Source organism: Heliangelus exortis, chromosome 8 (assembly GCF_036169615.1).
Source record: "Heliangelus exortis chromosome 8, bHelExo1.hap1, whole genome shotgun sequence".
Classification (NCBI taxonomy): Eukaryota; Metazoa; Chordata; class Aves; order Apodiformes; family Trochilidae; genus Heliangelus; species Heliangelus exortis.
Genome location: NC_092429.1, coordinates 19,373,002 through 19,387,980, shown reverse-complemented (window position 1 = coordinate 19,387,980; position 14,979 = coordinate 19,373,002). Strand labels below are relative to the sequence as shown.

Genomic DNA, 14,979 nt, shown 5'->3' with positions numbered 1-14,979 from the left:
AAGAAGGATAGTTAGAAAAGACAGAAAAAAAGGAATGGAAAACATGAAAATGAAAATGTTTGGGACTTTCTGGTATGCAGAAAGATTTCTGAAGAAGGAGGGGCTGTGACTGAGGTTTTCTGTTCTGACAAGGCAGTTGATGGCAAACCACAGATGCAGAATTGGTGTTGCTACATCGTGCAATGTCAGAAGTGCAGGGCATGCCAACTAAGGAGAAAGGTTTAACAAAACCAACAGAAAGTACTTCTTTATACAGTGAAGGGGGAACTATTGGAAGCTGCTGAAGAAGGTTGTGAAGGATAACAGTGTGAATTGAGTCAGCAGGAGAATGAAAAAAATCATGGGCTAAAGGCCCATAAACAAATACTACATGGAATGGGCAGAAATATACTGTCTGACATCCCTAATCCAATGGCCACTGATGCTGAGCAAGTCCTCAGAATACTGCAGAAAGTCCCAGGCTTGCATGCTCTGCTGAAATAGTGTCTCCCACTGCTGAAGACGTACTGGGGTAGCTGGATAACTGGTGATACCCAGTAAAATATGTCTTGCCTTCTTATCCCTTGCTGAGTGGTCTTGGACTAGGGCTACTTGAAAAAGGGGCTTAGAAGTTTCTGTGCTGTTTTTTCTTCTCCCATATTCCCATAGAAGGAATAAAAAGACCGAAGATGAGTGGAAGAGAAACAGGAGTTATCTTGCAACAGTGCATTGGTGCTTGTTTAGTGTTTCCTGGAAATTCCTCCGTGGGTTCCCAGTATCCTTTCTGCTTTTGTTTTTGCCAGTTTTTGTGATACAGATACAGATCTTAGTGTCTACATGGCTTGTCTGCCCTTTCAGGATCTCTGCTGAGTCATTTAAGTCAATAGGAGTTAGCCTGTTATTTTAACAGGGGAATTTTTTCAGACAGAAACACTAAGTGAAGAGAAACAGCTTGTACTACTTACTGTAGGGGAAGCTGCATTTGTGTGGGCAGTAAGCTTCCTCTCAACTGAGTCACAAAAAAGGACCTTGCCAGGGGATTTCCTTGCCTGATTCTCGATGTTTCCCAGGACACTTACTGAGCTGAGCAGAAGCCTGTCCTACGGAAGTTAAGAGCTTGTAGCCAGATAACTTCTCTTTTTATTGAAAATTACAGAAGGATGGTTATTTCTCCTTGTGCTATTTTTCATCAAGCAGAGTACAGAGCTTCCTGCCTGGCAAAAATGTGTGAACAAGCACTTTCAGAGAGGGTCGGAGACGCCTGGAGGTCTAGGTAAGAGTCCCTGCCCTTATGCCAAGAACATGTTCTGTAGAGCAAAGGTCTGTGACAGGGGCACTCAGGTTTTCTGTACAAATTCACCTCACAGGTTTTAGAGCTGCATTCTCCCCTGTCTGGGCCTCTGCAACACCAGTTGCCCTTGTGTCCTCAGAGCAGGGGTTTATCCCAGCAATACTATGGGGCAGTGCTAATGCTATAGTGAGCCTGGATTTTAAAAAGTAACTGCAAAACCTTGCTCCCTGCAGCTAACTGAGAATGCATTATACATTTAAAAGTGTAAAGCTTAAAATGAAGACGATACACTTTTTTTAAGCTTCTCCAAGAGTGCTTTCAAACTATTTTGTAGGTATACTGAAGGGAACAGTTAATACATCCTGTGACAGAGGCACTGATGTCTGCTGGAGGCCCTGTGTTTGTAGGGACTGGCTCCCCCTGGCTTCAGGGACTAGCCGAGCCTGGTCATGTTGTTTAAGGCCAAACGATGATCTGGTGTCTCTGGCTGTGGAAGGCCATTCAGCTTCATCATCTTGCTGCTGTGCTGGACCAGGTAATTTCTCTGAGCAGAGGGTGACCCTAATAAGGATTTTGATTTTAACTGGAAATTGCTCATAACTGGAGAGTATTGTTCCTTGGCAATTAGATGTGCTTTTCTGTTGTGTATTCATGGACTACTTCATGGTACAATTTGTCTGACCTTTCATGCTTTGCTCTCCCAAAATTTGTTGCATACTTTAATGAAGCAGTTTCATTTCTTTGATAAACTAAACAAATGGAACTATTGTAAAATTTCTGTATAAGACATTTTAAAATGGTAAATGGTCCTTGAGGTCTTTTCTAAAACCCATCCAGCACTTCAAGATAACCTTTATTGTGTGGCAAAAATCTGTGTATGGTCCTCCGGTGCTGTTTCTGCCAGTACCAGAGGTGATTTTGCTTCTTTGTTTAACTGTGCAGCTCTGCTTCTACAAAGAGGGGTTTTTGCATTTGCTTTTTCATTATTTATTTATTTATTTATTGTCAGAGAACAACTAAAGGGAATAAGAAATTAAGGCAATTCTTTACTCCCCTTACAGTTTCTCAGTCTGTCATGGGATACATTCCCTCAGAGCTGTTCTTACTACTTTTTTTGAAACAAAAAGACATGTAATATGAAGTCATATGTCTCATGAGTCCAAATACCTTAAATCTAATTTGTCTGATATTGCCTGTATCCCATAAACCCATACTGACTGGCATTAATTATGTTTTCTATCCGTTAATCCCTTTATTAGCTTTTCCATCTGAATTTTAACCAGACCACTCAGCTTACCAATCAAAAACTGAAAATTTTTTTACACTACTCTACACCCAGGGGGCACTTCACATTTAAAATAAGAAATGAGAGAAGCTGTTAGGTCAGGGAAACCATCTCTCTTGTTCTATTATCTGTTGTGCTGCTCAACAGCCTTTAATCCTCATGATTTTTTTGAGATCCACATGCTACATATTCTGCTATCAAAGTCATACAAGCTACGCTAAAGGAATATGGAAATTATTGTAGTAGGTGACCTCTAAAGGTCCCTTTCAACACAAACTTCTCTATGATTCTATGATTCTATGACTCCAGGTGCTTTGCTGTTAGAAGTTAAAATGCATTGTTGCAGGTACCTGGGTAGCCATCAGGTACCAAAGCAGGGAGTTTCCTGTCTGTCCTTCTGCACTTCCCACCTGTCAAGTCCTTCTGCTGTTGAAGTACACAGAATAACCAAATCTGTGTCTGACATACAGGGGTGTGGAGTTGCCCATTCTTCCTGTGTTCTTGGTTCCTCTTGGTGATTCTCTTATGTTTAAGGTTTGTTGTGAATGAAACATGGCAAACAATTATTTGACAGGTTGAACATTTACCCTTACAAGGGAACCTTTTGCTTTTTTGCAGTGCAAAGAAGGTTAGATATTTAATTCCTAAGATTCATGTCAGGACTAGCAGAAGACCTATTTGTTAAAAAGGAAAATTCTAATTTTATAAACATAAATGACAGAGTGCCTGAGAGTCTCATGAACTCATGTCACTTGAAGAAGAACAAGAATGCCTTTTTATTATTTTTATTATTTTCATTGCAATAGAGAAAACTATGCCTGTATGTGTTAACTGAACCAGGAAAGAGCATATGACGAAACTGGAGTCTTGAACACTCCCACCTATTTCAGACACATTTTATGGTTTTCTTACGTATTTATTAAGGGCTCAGAGATCTACAGTGATGGAGACTACCAGTTTTAGCAGTGATGTAACTTTGAGGCACTGATACCAGTTGAGCCTCTTTGCTTTGGCTACTCAAATCTAGTCAAAAAACTAGCTTCTTACATTCTGATGCACTTAGTGTGCATGGAAAAAAGACAGCAATGGATCCTTTAGCACTCCTTCTAAAATGCAGAGAATTTTCAGAAAGTGGAGTTGGTGTATTTACTGGCATTGTATGACTTCCAGCTAATGGGCTTAAGCAACAAAGTCTCACCACAAATGGTACATTCATTTGCTTGTTTCAACACCAGAAATATATGTAAAATAGTTTTTAAATGACTGCAGTTTTATAATTTACACTGGAAATGCACCAGCTACTGTTTCTATTGGTTCCCTGTTCAACTGAAGTTCAGGAACATTTTTGTCCCTCCATATATAACCAAGCACCTTAACAATAGAGTGAGGCAAGACAGCATGATTTTTCACTGTTGAATAATTCATTCAGGCACCCTTATCTGAAAAGCACACAGAAATAATCATTTTCAGAACGTAATTTTGTGCTTGTAGATAAGCTCTGAGAAAAAGGAAAGAAAAATTCCTTCTTACAAACAAAATGCAGTCCCAGCACCACATTGTTGTAGAATCTTTTGTTCTAGTTCATAGTCACAACTGCCTTGGTGCTGATAACAGAGCAGGGATAGAGCAAAAAACAAGATTTTGTTTGTATTGGTTCTTTACACTGGCATAAACTGCTCTTCCCAAGCTGTCTGAGTTGAAGTAAGAAGCAAGAACACGGCAGAATAGTGCTCTGCTTGCTTTGTCCACCAGCCAAAAAACTGGTGGATCTGTAGAAGCAGCTAAAGAAACATATAGGATACAGGAGAATATATTTCCATATCTAGAAGTAAAATCATAGGCTGAAAATTCTGTTGTCAATATATAAATACAGTGAAATATCCTGGTTATTATATCTATAGACTTTTTGACAGAATTTAATTTTTCTTTGTCTTGTTCCCTGGTTTTAGAGCAAGTATTGGTAGTAGCGAGCAGTTGAAGAGCACACTTTACCAGTAGTCTGCATGTATGATTATTCCTTTTTCTTTCCTGTATCTAGATCACTGGTAATTGAATAGAAAGTGCTGTAGAAACTTCCAATATTGCACTTCTTTGGATATGAAAATTCACATCATAAGAGCTGTTGTGGTTTTGGTGGCAAAGCCCTCTGTTGCAGAGACAAGAGACAGGTGAGTAGCTACAAGATCAAGGCACCTGTTTAGCTTTGGAGTTGATTGAGTAGGGAAGTGAAGGTAAATACTGGGTGAGAGGAATGCTGACTCTCCTACGAGGTTTCTGCAGTCTTTTATGAGTGGATGTGCATAATGGTGGAGCCAGACCCAGGTAAGGAGATAACAAAATATTTGTTGAAAGACTCACTGGAAGAGAAGTGAGGTTCACTATACTATGGAGCATAAGAATGACAACATTGGGTCAGATGAAGTCTTTTAACCATTAGTAAATAATGCTGTAAAAGCAACAAGTATTGTAATATATTCTCCAAATGTATGCCTAGCCTCGAGTAGTTTTGAAGTTTAGGAATTTCCTGAGTCACATTTTGCTTTGCTGCCTTTAGTAGCTTGCAATGGATTTGTTTTGTTTGATTTGTCACTTGAAATTCTGTAAATTCATAGTATGCACAGCTTGCTTTTTTGCAAGCAATTAAGAACTGCTTTGCTAAGTTCAGTATCTTGTGATGGTATGTCTGAGAGCTTTTGAGACTTGTTTTCTGCTCCTTTGGTTTGTGTCCTTTTCAAAATGGACTAAAGAGGTGAAAGTTTTGAGCCATCTTTCAACACTGAGCTATCTAGATTTCTGGATAATGTCTGAGACCCAAGATACTGTAGTGTGAAGAACTCTGCACAGCATTGTCACAAGTTGTCAGCAGCAGGAGGGAGGGATTTGGCAGTGATCCCACAAATGTTAGCTGGATGGCTGAATGTGCAAAATCCATTAAGGAGTAATTCTGCACACCACCAGTATTGCCAACTACTGTATTTAATATATTACAAGTGAGTAATCTATTACCTTCACATTCGAAGGACTCCCACTTAGGTATTTAACATTAAAATTATTATTTTCTAAAACAAATTCAAGAAGATTGCATAATTACTTCAAAGATTACATCAAGTGTTTTTGATAGAATTAAGATTGGAAGAAAACCTGGGGTTTTTTATTTTTGAGAGGGGTAGTTGTACTAGTAGTGTAGCTGTATTTTTTTAAGAGTTTATATTTGAAACAGAGTAGAATGTTAATAGATTTTAAAAAAACGAAAACAGTGTTTTTGTGCTGTATTCCTTTGAAGTGGAAACTGAGGTTATTTTACTGCAATCAAATGCATTTACTGCAATTAAATGAATGCTTATCTTTAAATCCCTAGCTTGGTCACTTTTTGGGGTGGTTACAATGTCATGCCAGTTCACAAAATTGCTTTTCACCTAGCAAAGTTTAAAGATTTCTTGTCCAGAAGATGTACAGTAATTTAGAACATTGCTCTTTTGTGAGACTCTTTTGAGGAACTGAAATCAAGGCAAATGAGAACAGTTTTGAGGCAGGGGAAGATTTGGGGTTTTTTGACTTACTGAAGGGCTGAAGGAGAGTCCCCTCGGGTTTCTTGCAAAGGGATCATTTGCCTTCATTTCTGTTACACTGTGCTCCCCTGCTCCTTTTGTGGAGTACAAATTGAAGTGGGGAACAGCTGTGACAGTCAGGTTCAGGGCTGCCTGGGGCAGGACTGGCCACTGCACTTTTTCTTGCATGTTGCAAAAAAAACAAACAAAAAAAAAATTAAAGGCTTCACAATGTATTTCACAACAGGCCTGGGAAAAGATTTGGTGGGGGTTATTCAGATTCTGTGTCTAATGCTTTTGTTATGTAGAAGTCTTGACCAGAGAGTGTTAAAGAAGAATGGCTGATACATGGTTAAATGTCTTAAACTGCAAAATAAGAGTAATAATAAAATATGGGATAGCAGCAATAAAACAGGTGAGATGACAGAAATATTTGGGACCTTACTGAATTGCTAGAACATTTTGGAATTTTATAAAAGATTGTTTACATAGGTATTGTTTCCAATGTTAATGACAAAAACTTTATTTCAAGGTAGCATTTTGTGTGATTTATCAAAATGAATACGTGAAACAATAGACCAACAAGCATGAAGCACAGATGAAGCAAGAGCCTGTTTTGTTAGAGCTTGTGAAGAGTGTGTAATCAGAGCTCAAGTCTATGACACTTGAAAAGAAAAGCTGTCAGTTCTGAACCACAAGATTAACATCCCTGCCTGTACTTAAAAGATGAATACCTCTTTTTAGTTGTATCTTTCCTGCAGTAGAACTGTCACACACAGACATGTTGAAAGCATGGGGTTTTGAGTGTCTTAGAAGAGCTGTACTCAGGCTCCTGGGTTTTTGTATGGAAAAAGACAGAAGTCTGCCATCTGATTAAGGAATGTAGTTCAGTGTAACTTTCTAGGTCACCCTTAGATTGCAGACCATACACAAGCTGTACAAAGAAGTACCTTAAATTTCATATAAGATACTTGATCACTGTAATTCCTGATAATATAGTTTCCTAACTTTGAAAAGGACATAATTAGATTGAATTAAAAGAGTAGGTAGATTTTTTTTGAAAAAATATTGACGTAATGCTTAAAAGCCAAAGTGAAAGAAATGTCATGGCTCATGTAGACCCATACCATTTAATCTATTTTGCAAGTTGAAGTTTATAATCTGGAGATATGCCTAAACACTATTGACAGATATGAAACACATCTTAGAAGAGCAAAGTGTCTTTCTGGATTGATTGCAGTGTTCTGATGTCCATCCACTTATCAGTGGTCAGAGAGAACTTGGAGCCTGTCTCTTCTTGGGTGTGTACAATAAAAACACAAGGCAACATGGTCAAAAGACATGACAAGGGAATTGTATGTGAGCAACAAATTCACTGTGATAGTCATTCAGCACTCAAAACAGGTTCCTCAGCTGCAGAAACCTCAGTCCTGAAGAAAAGATCCTGATCAACCTAATCAGCTAACTGGAATATTTGCCTTTTTTTAAGTGGGATACTGGACTTGGACATCTCCTGCAGTCATCCTCATGTAAATTTTTCTGTAACTGCTCGTGACAGAGGTTTCCATTGCTTGTTTTGTAAAGAGCAATGTAATTCCTATAGAAGATCAAATTAAAAATATTCAAACAGTTCACTGCACCGGTCTTTAGCAAGAAGCACCAACTGAAGTTTCACAGAAGGATGTAAGAAATGCCCCCAAAGACAGATTTAGAAATAGCTGCTTCTACAGTATTGAGCTTTTTTTGATATCTGATTCAGATTGCTTGAGTGTAAGTCTGTAGGCATGATACTTGGTCTCTCTTGCAAATCAGTGGCAGTATCTGTATGTCCAGTCAGTCCATGACGTTTTTCAAAATTGCTTCCTGTTGAAAGGAGTTGCAAAGTTTATTTAGAACATTGTAGAAAGTATTTCCTGGGATTGATTTAAAATACTTCTCTTTGTCCCCTTGTTTTTGCATTATGATGCAGAAAGCCTATAATTTTGTCACTTCACATTTTTGTATTAATCATTGATGTGTGCAATCCTGGTTTAGTTGTATCTTTTCTAAATGAAGAAAAAAAGGATCACCAAAAATATCACTCGTAAGTGTTTATATTGAAAAATGCTTTTCTCATGTCAATACTTACTGTCATTTTCTCCAAAACTTCTATTGTTAAATACACATCTAATAGACAATGATCAATCTAGCATTTTCTATTCCAAATGAAGCTCTACCATCTAGTTATATTAAAGGAATTCTGATGGGTTTTTTTATTATTCTGCATCACATTCTTGTAAATCCTAATATTTTGGGATATTGCTGTCTGAAGCCAACAAAGTCTGACAGATTCCAAAAGATCTTTAGTAATTTCTAATCTTGATTGCCTATGGTAGGCCAGAAGGAGAGTCTGCTCCTGCTCCTTACTAATAGCTAATTTCTCACTCACCTGCCCACCCCCTACCCCTCTCCCCTTTTTTTTTTTTTTTGTTGGGTCCATTTTTTACTCAATTATGTCCTGAATCCAAATTGCTGTAGGGTTTTACTCATATTTGGGACAGTGAAATCAAGCTGGTGGTGGTAATCATCAGCATGATGACAGAGCCATCTCTCCTACACTTTCATCATTTGAAAGTGCTTGTGAAACCACTTTCTCCTGATAGATGACTTCTCTTTAACTATAGATGCACACACAATAGAGACTTTTACTGAATATAGAACAGTGATTGTTAATTGCCTACTTAGTAACAAACACACTAATCTCACAGTGGATTTAATAACTTCATCTAAATGGTCATTGTTTGGCACATCATACAGCAAAAATTCCCTGTAGGGAGTCAGAGGCAGTCAGCTTCTCTCTGGAAGTCTCTGATATTTATAAAGCCTGACCTGGATTTTCCAGGTATGTTGTCTGAAAAGTATTTTCCATTTTGAAGTGAATTTGATAACCACATTTAGGACTTCCTATAGAGTATCCTCGATTGGAAAGTGTTTTAAAGTGAATCTTTATTCCCAGGAAGAGTTTAAGGTTGTCTTGACATTTTTTTCAAATGCAGAAACCTATACTGTAGAAATAAATGAGACTTGTTGGAGCTTACACATTCAGCCCTTAGAAAGGAAGATATGATGATGTACTGATCATGTCTTCTGCCATAGCCCTGCAGTGCTTTGCACCTTTCTTTTTCAGATTACTGCAAATGGCATGTAGCAACCAGAAGCCAATTAATGTACAGATTTGCTCTCTATGAAGAGTTATAAGAACTTCTGGTGTAGAGGAAGGTCATATGTTTTTAATGAATATGCATTGAGTAAAAGAGAAGTTTTCACTTCTCATTAGTATTAGTATGTTTTTAATGAATATGCATTGAGTAAAAGAGAAGTTTTCACTTCTCATTAGTATTAGGAACAGAAAATGCTTCTCTCCTTGTTTAAAGGTCTCACTTGTACATCTGTTCTGGGTTACCTCTTTTATGACCACATCAGCCACATCTCGGCTGTAGTCATAGGCTTCAGTATGTGCTTGCCTATGTCACTGAGGTAACATCTCTTCAGTATCTTTCATCTCAGAGGTGTCATTAACCATGGGTCTCACTGTATGGAATGTCCAGATCGAGGACCCACAGGAGAAGCCCCAGGCTGTGAGCTGCATCACGATGCTTCAGTGTTCACTGCCCCTGGAGGAAGCCTTCAGTCTGAAGCCAGGTGCTTTCCCTAAGGAACCTGGTGAGCAGATCTAAAGCTGGAGATGAATGTGCTCTCTTGAGAGTTACTTTCAGCCGTTTTGCCATACCAGTGATACTTAGTGGTATGTCAGCAGCTTCCCAGCAATGTTTTGAAACAGCAGGTTAGTTAAGAACATGTTCCTGTCGTCTTGTATTATCACCCACATGCTCAACAACAAAAAATCCCTCAAAGCCTCCCAAAACTTTGTGTCAAAATCCATGAGTCAAGAAGATAAATTTCCAAATCACTTTTGTTTTGTCTTCCTACTGTCTTCTTATAAAGAAATCACTTAGGAAATATTTTTTCCTGATAATCTAATTTCAGTTGGTTTAAAAAGATATCTGTGTAGCACCAAAATTTGTGTCAACCAACAGCTGTGCCTTTTTAGAGAAGCATAACTGTAGTGTGAGCTGACAGCCATCCTCCCAGTTATTTAATCCCCTGACCTAAATTTGGGTGTTTGTCACCACCCCCAACACTGCTACTGTTTCTTTCTAGGATTAAAGGGGAAAATAATGTCTCTATCTGCATGCCATAGTAAAAATTGTGCCACAGTAGGTTTTACTGTCTTAAGTACTAAAATCCACACCTGTTTAAGTAGAAGCTGGTGGTTACAATGGAGGTTTTTTTGTTTGTTTGTTTTGGGGTTTTTTTTTGAATGCTAGAAGACATAATTTTCAATATTACAAATAGCTGCAATTGAATTTGATGGACTTTTAATTTAGCTTGTTAACTAATTTGTGTCCTTTCTGAATGGTTGAGTTGAAACAGCATCAACAAAGAAGTAACTAAGTTGCTCCCTCATCTTTTTGCACCAGAGGTAAGTCATCCCAGAGGCTAAAATCCATTTATTTGTCTTCAGAAATTACCATGATGATCACATAAAGTAACGGTATGAGCCAGAAATTCATGTATTAACAAAACACAATGCTTTTTAAATTTATAAGTAAAGTCAGTGCACTTCGTTGAGGTTTCAGTAGGTCCTGACCCAGCCCTGTGCCATAGGGCATAGCTGTGTGAGGACAGAGGTGTGGAGTTGTAATTGCAGAACTGAGAGGAGACAGGGTATCAGCTTTGAGGCAGTGGAAGGATGGCCACGAAAGTGCCAGGAGTCATGGGGCACAGCAATCTAGGTCAACTGAGAAGCTTTGCAGATGCAACGATTTCCCTGCAGAGGTTTCCCTCTATATTTTGGGTGTAAAATTCTACAAATGATCACAAAATTGCACTAGATCCTGAGCTGAGACACTCCCCCTTCCAGGACTCATAAATGAAAATTGTTTATAAATTATTCATCCTGTTTTGATGCTGCATTCTTCTTTGTAAAGAGGCACTAAACATGTTCAGTATGCTTGGGAGTGTTAGTGCTGCAGTGGAACAGCTTTGGTACAGCACACAAACTGGGTGCTAGATTTTGTTAGAAGAAAAGTGAGCTACATTAGAACAGTATGTGAGGAACTTTTGGACTTTTTAAAGATCTGGTAGCATGAAAATATAAAGTAGTTTTTAGACCTATAGTAGATAAATTTAAAATACTGTTACCATCAGTGATGTGCAGAAATCTTCAAAAAAGTTATGAATGTCAGTCTTTACAAAACAGTAAGCACAATCAGGCAGTACAGCTGGGACCTGAGAACCAGGGATCCTGAGACCTACATTTTGATTCATTTTTTTCTAATATACCTTTTAGCAATTGATTTCATGAGTCTGTCTGTCCTGTATCTTGACTTGTTACACTGTTAAATCTTACAGGGATAAAGTGCAGTTTAATTCATGTAAATCACTGTAACTACTAGGATAAAGATGCTGGGGGCAGAGGAGTGCTCTTCCTTATATGATGGTAGTTTGAGTACACAACAGATAAAACATGTAGGAGTAAAATGCTTTGGAAAAGACTTCTAAAATTTGATCAAGTTTATCTTTAATCTGTTTTGCTTCGGGTCTTCTTGTGGATTTTGCATATCTTGCTTGAATTGAAGGTCAGTCTCACATTAATGTGAGAAAAAATAGTCTTTGTTCTTTTCCTGGATGAAATTGGGAAATCTTGGGAATCTCATGCAAGTCATTTTGTGAAAATTCCATCAGAGCTTCCCAACAGTTTGGATGTGTTCTTAGGCATACTCTGAACAATGCTCTGTCACCTAAGCAAGGAGAACTAAAAGAAAAAATATTATTCTTTCAGACACGTCTGTTTTCTGCCAGCCAATAGCTGTTACTACTACGGGGAGGTAGCTGCAAGCCTTCAAAGTCTCCACATATACAATGGGGATCTGTTTTTGCTAGAATGTTATTTGACTATTTGTTCATCTAGTCTTTATTTTTTGGTGTGCTTGAGCAAGAACCCCCAGATAATCCATGCTGCCTACCCATTAAATCTTACTTTATCTCAGTTGGTTGAGCCAAGGGCTCTCCAGGATAAGTGACTCAGGCATGGGAGTAGCCAGGTTCACGTGAAAGCCCTACTCCTCTAGGTTTTGTGGGCATAGCTGGCTCCAGGAGCTGAGGCATAAACTCAAGCACTGCTACAGCATGATATATGTGAGCTTAGTTTGCTTCAGTTTCATATGGTTTAATGAACAAATGTTTTGATGCCAAAACCCCCACCAAACTCTGAGAGAGGATATTTCCTCTGTTCAGGCAGAAATAAGGTGAATTCCATATTCTATTTTACTTCCATGAATACCATGAACCACCATTTACTGTAGCTGTCTTCTGCAGGCAGAGGCTGCATTCACAGGAATTGAACCTCTGTCCAGTTAAACCATAGGAGGGGCTTGCAGAGAGTGCTTTCTGCATTTCCAGTTGTAGTTTGCAGGAAGTAAAATGGTTTTGCAAGGACCAAGGCTAGCTGGAGTCAGACTGCTTCTAATTCTGTAGTTTAACAATCATGTGACACAGTAATACTTCTGTAAGTAGATGTGAATGTGAGAGGAGAGAGAGAAGGGAAGTAAGCATAAATTAGGAGGGAGAAATTTATGGTGAGAAAACACACATAAAGGATGAAAGAAATTAACCAGGAAGAGTGTAGATAATAAATATAGACACAGAAAAGGAAGCTAAAAAATCTACAAGAAGTAAAGAAGACTAACATTTTTTTGTTTGTTTGTTTAATTTGATCCTATTTGTCATACGTTCTTGTTACTACTGCAAATGTGTTGACAAACTGGAGATGCTGATAGGCTGCAGTGCAGAAAATGGGCATTGGATTGCTCACTTCTTCATAGATTCACATGCCAGGGTCAGTGGTACAAAGAAAGTGAATGGTAACTAGGGAGAGAGAATGAGAAAGAAGGCTTAGTTCAATAGGGTAAGACTGTAATTTAAATCTGCTGAGTATCAGAGATTTCGTAATATGTCATGAGATCATAAGGAAATAGTGCAATTTTCTTCTGCTGAATATTGGCCTTGTTTATCTTTCCTTTATGACTGATGTGTTTTGGTGAGTAGTGGCTCCTGGAAACAACCTGGCTGTGATCTACTGGAAACTCAAATTTCATGCATTCACATGGTGGGAGATGCAGTTTTAAGGAAGAAGAGTTAGATTGGCTGTCTGAACAGTTAGGCTGGCTCTGAGATGTAAATTCCTGGACAGTGGGAGCCTGAGTTTGACCCCCAGGCTCACTGTGCAGCCTGTGAGAAGTGAAATACAGAACTATCCAAATTCCTTATGATTGCTGCTGAGACCTATGTAGTATGTGGGTATATTTGAGACCCAGTTTCTCCTGGAGGGACATCTTTCTGTTGATTTGTGATCTTGTAGTATGAGGATCCAGCAACCTTTTCATCAGAAAGATGGGAGCAGTCATTCAACAATCAGTACAAGAGGTGGCTTCCTTGTTTTCAGAATGTGTGAGTTGAAGCATCATACAGGAAGTAACAGCTACAAGTTTAACTTCTTCCTCTCCCAGAAAGGATTTAAACACTTTTCCCTCCAAATTACAGCAATCACTAGCTATCCAATTTGGTATTGAGTACATCATCTTCTCTCCTCCTGCATAATAACCTGAGTGGCTGGGGTGTTCAGTAGTTCTGTTTCATGATCATTAAACAATCATTGGATGAAACATATTCCTACATTCTCTTTCAACAGGGACTTTGACTTGACTCAAGTTTGAGTGGCAAGGCATTTGGATTGTGCTTATTTTACAGAGCACGCATTAAATAATAAACAGGATACAGGAGTCTGGCTTGCAGTCAGAGGACATAAATCCTGTGGTCCTGGAGGTCACCATCTTCTAAGACGGAAGCAAACAAATCTATCTAAAAGCACAGTTTCAAAATTATTTGTGCTGACTGACCAAAATATGGTAAAAGTAAGTTAGTTCAACATCACACTGACCTTTTCTCTCTGACATGGGTTACCATTGATTCAGATACCGTAATTCCCTTATACAAGTGTGAGGGGTCAATATAGATGGTATTTGGTTTTATTTTGTAATTTTATATTACTTTTTTTACTATATAACCATTCTAAATATTCTATTTCATTATTACTGATCAAACCTGCCTTCAGCTGTGCAGGGCTTACAACTGATTTAAAAAAAAAAAAAATAAAAGAAGGGAAGAAAACTTGTATATGTCCTTGGCTTCCAAGGAGCTGAGCACATTGCAACAAATGGAAACTTCAGTGGGAGAACAAGTTGCCATTTCTGGAAACAAGACTTCCACGGGTATTTAAGTATTCTTTACTTCACCTGTCCTATTTAAAGATGTAAACTTCTAAATCAGCTAGTTGCTTTTAGAATTTTGCTGCAATAGTCCATCAAGTTTGAAATTTTTGTTCCCGTTGTAATTAATAAGGTGAAGATAATCAGCACGTTTGAATCTTTTCATCAGTGAACTGCATTGATCTTTTCATAGCCCTCTACCAAGAACAGCTTTGACTGATTTTTTTTGGGTTGTTTTGAAATTGTTCCTCTTCAACAGAGAAAAAAATAGAATTAAGGGCTTCAAAGGTTTTTGAGACCAGAGACTTTTAAATTTTGGAATGGAAGGAGAGAAAAATATTTAGTGATGCTATTAAGAATCTTTCTGCTGGGAAGTCAATTGTGTGTAGCAAAATCACTGGTAAAGCTGAGGAACTGAGGCTTGAAGTCTAGAGCTATACTATGGGAGGTAATAAAAAAAATGGAAGATCTTAATGGATAAAAGGGTCAAGATTCACTGGGCTTTAT

At 38.2% G+C, this 14,979-nt stretch overlaps 1 long non-coding RNA gene across 1 annotated transcript; it reads left to right on the top strand.

Moving 5' to 3' along the window:
• Window positions 1-4,593: 4,593 nt before the first annotated feature.
• On the top strand, window positions 4,594-14,361 carry LOC139799205 (uncharacterized). Its single transcript, XR_011727143.1, has 3 exons — window positions 4,594-4,723; window positions 7,344-9,424; window positions 9,486-14,361. It is a non-coding gene; the product is annotated as an uncharacterized lncRNA (long non-coding RNA).
• Window positions 14,362-14,979: the final 618 nt, after the last annotated feature.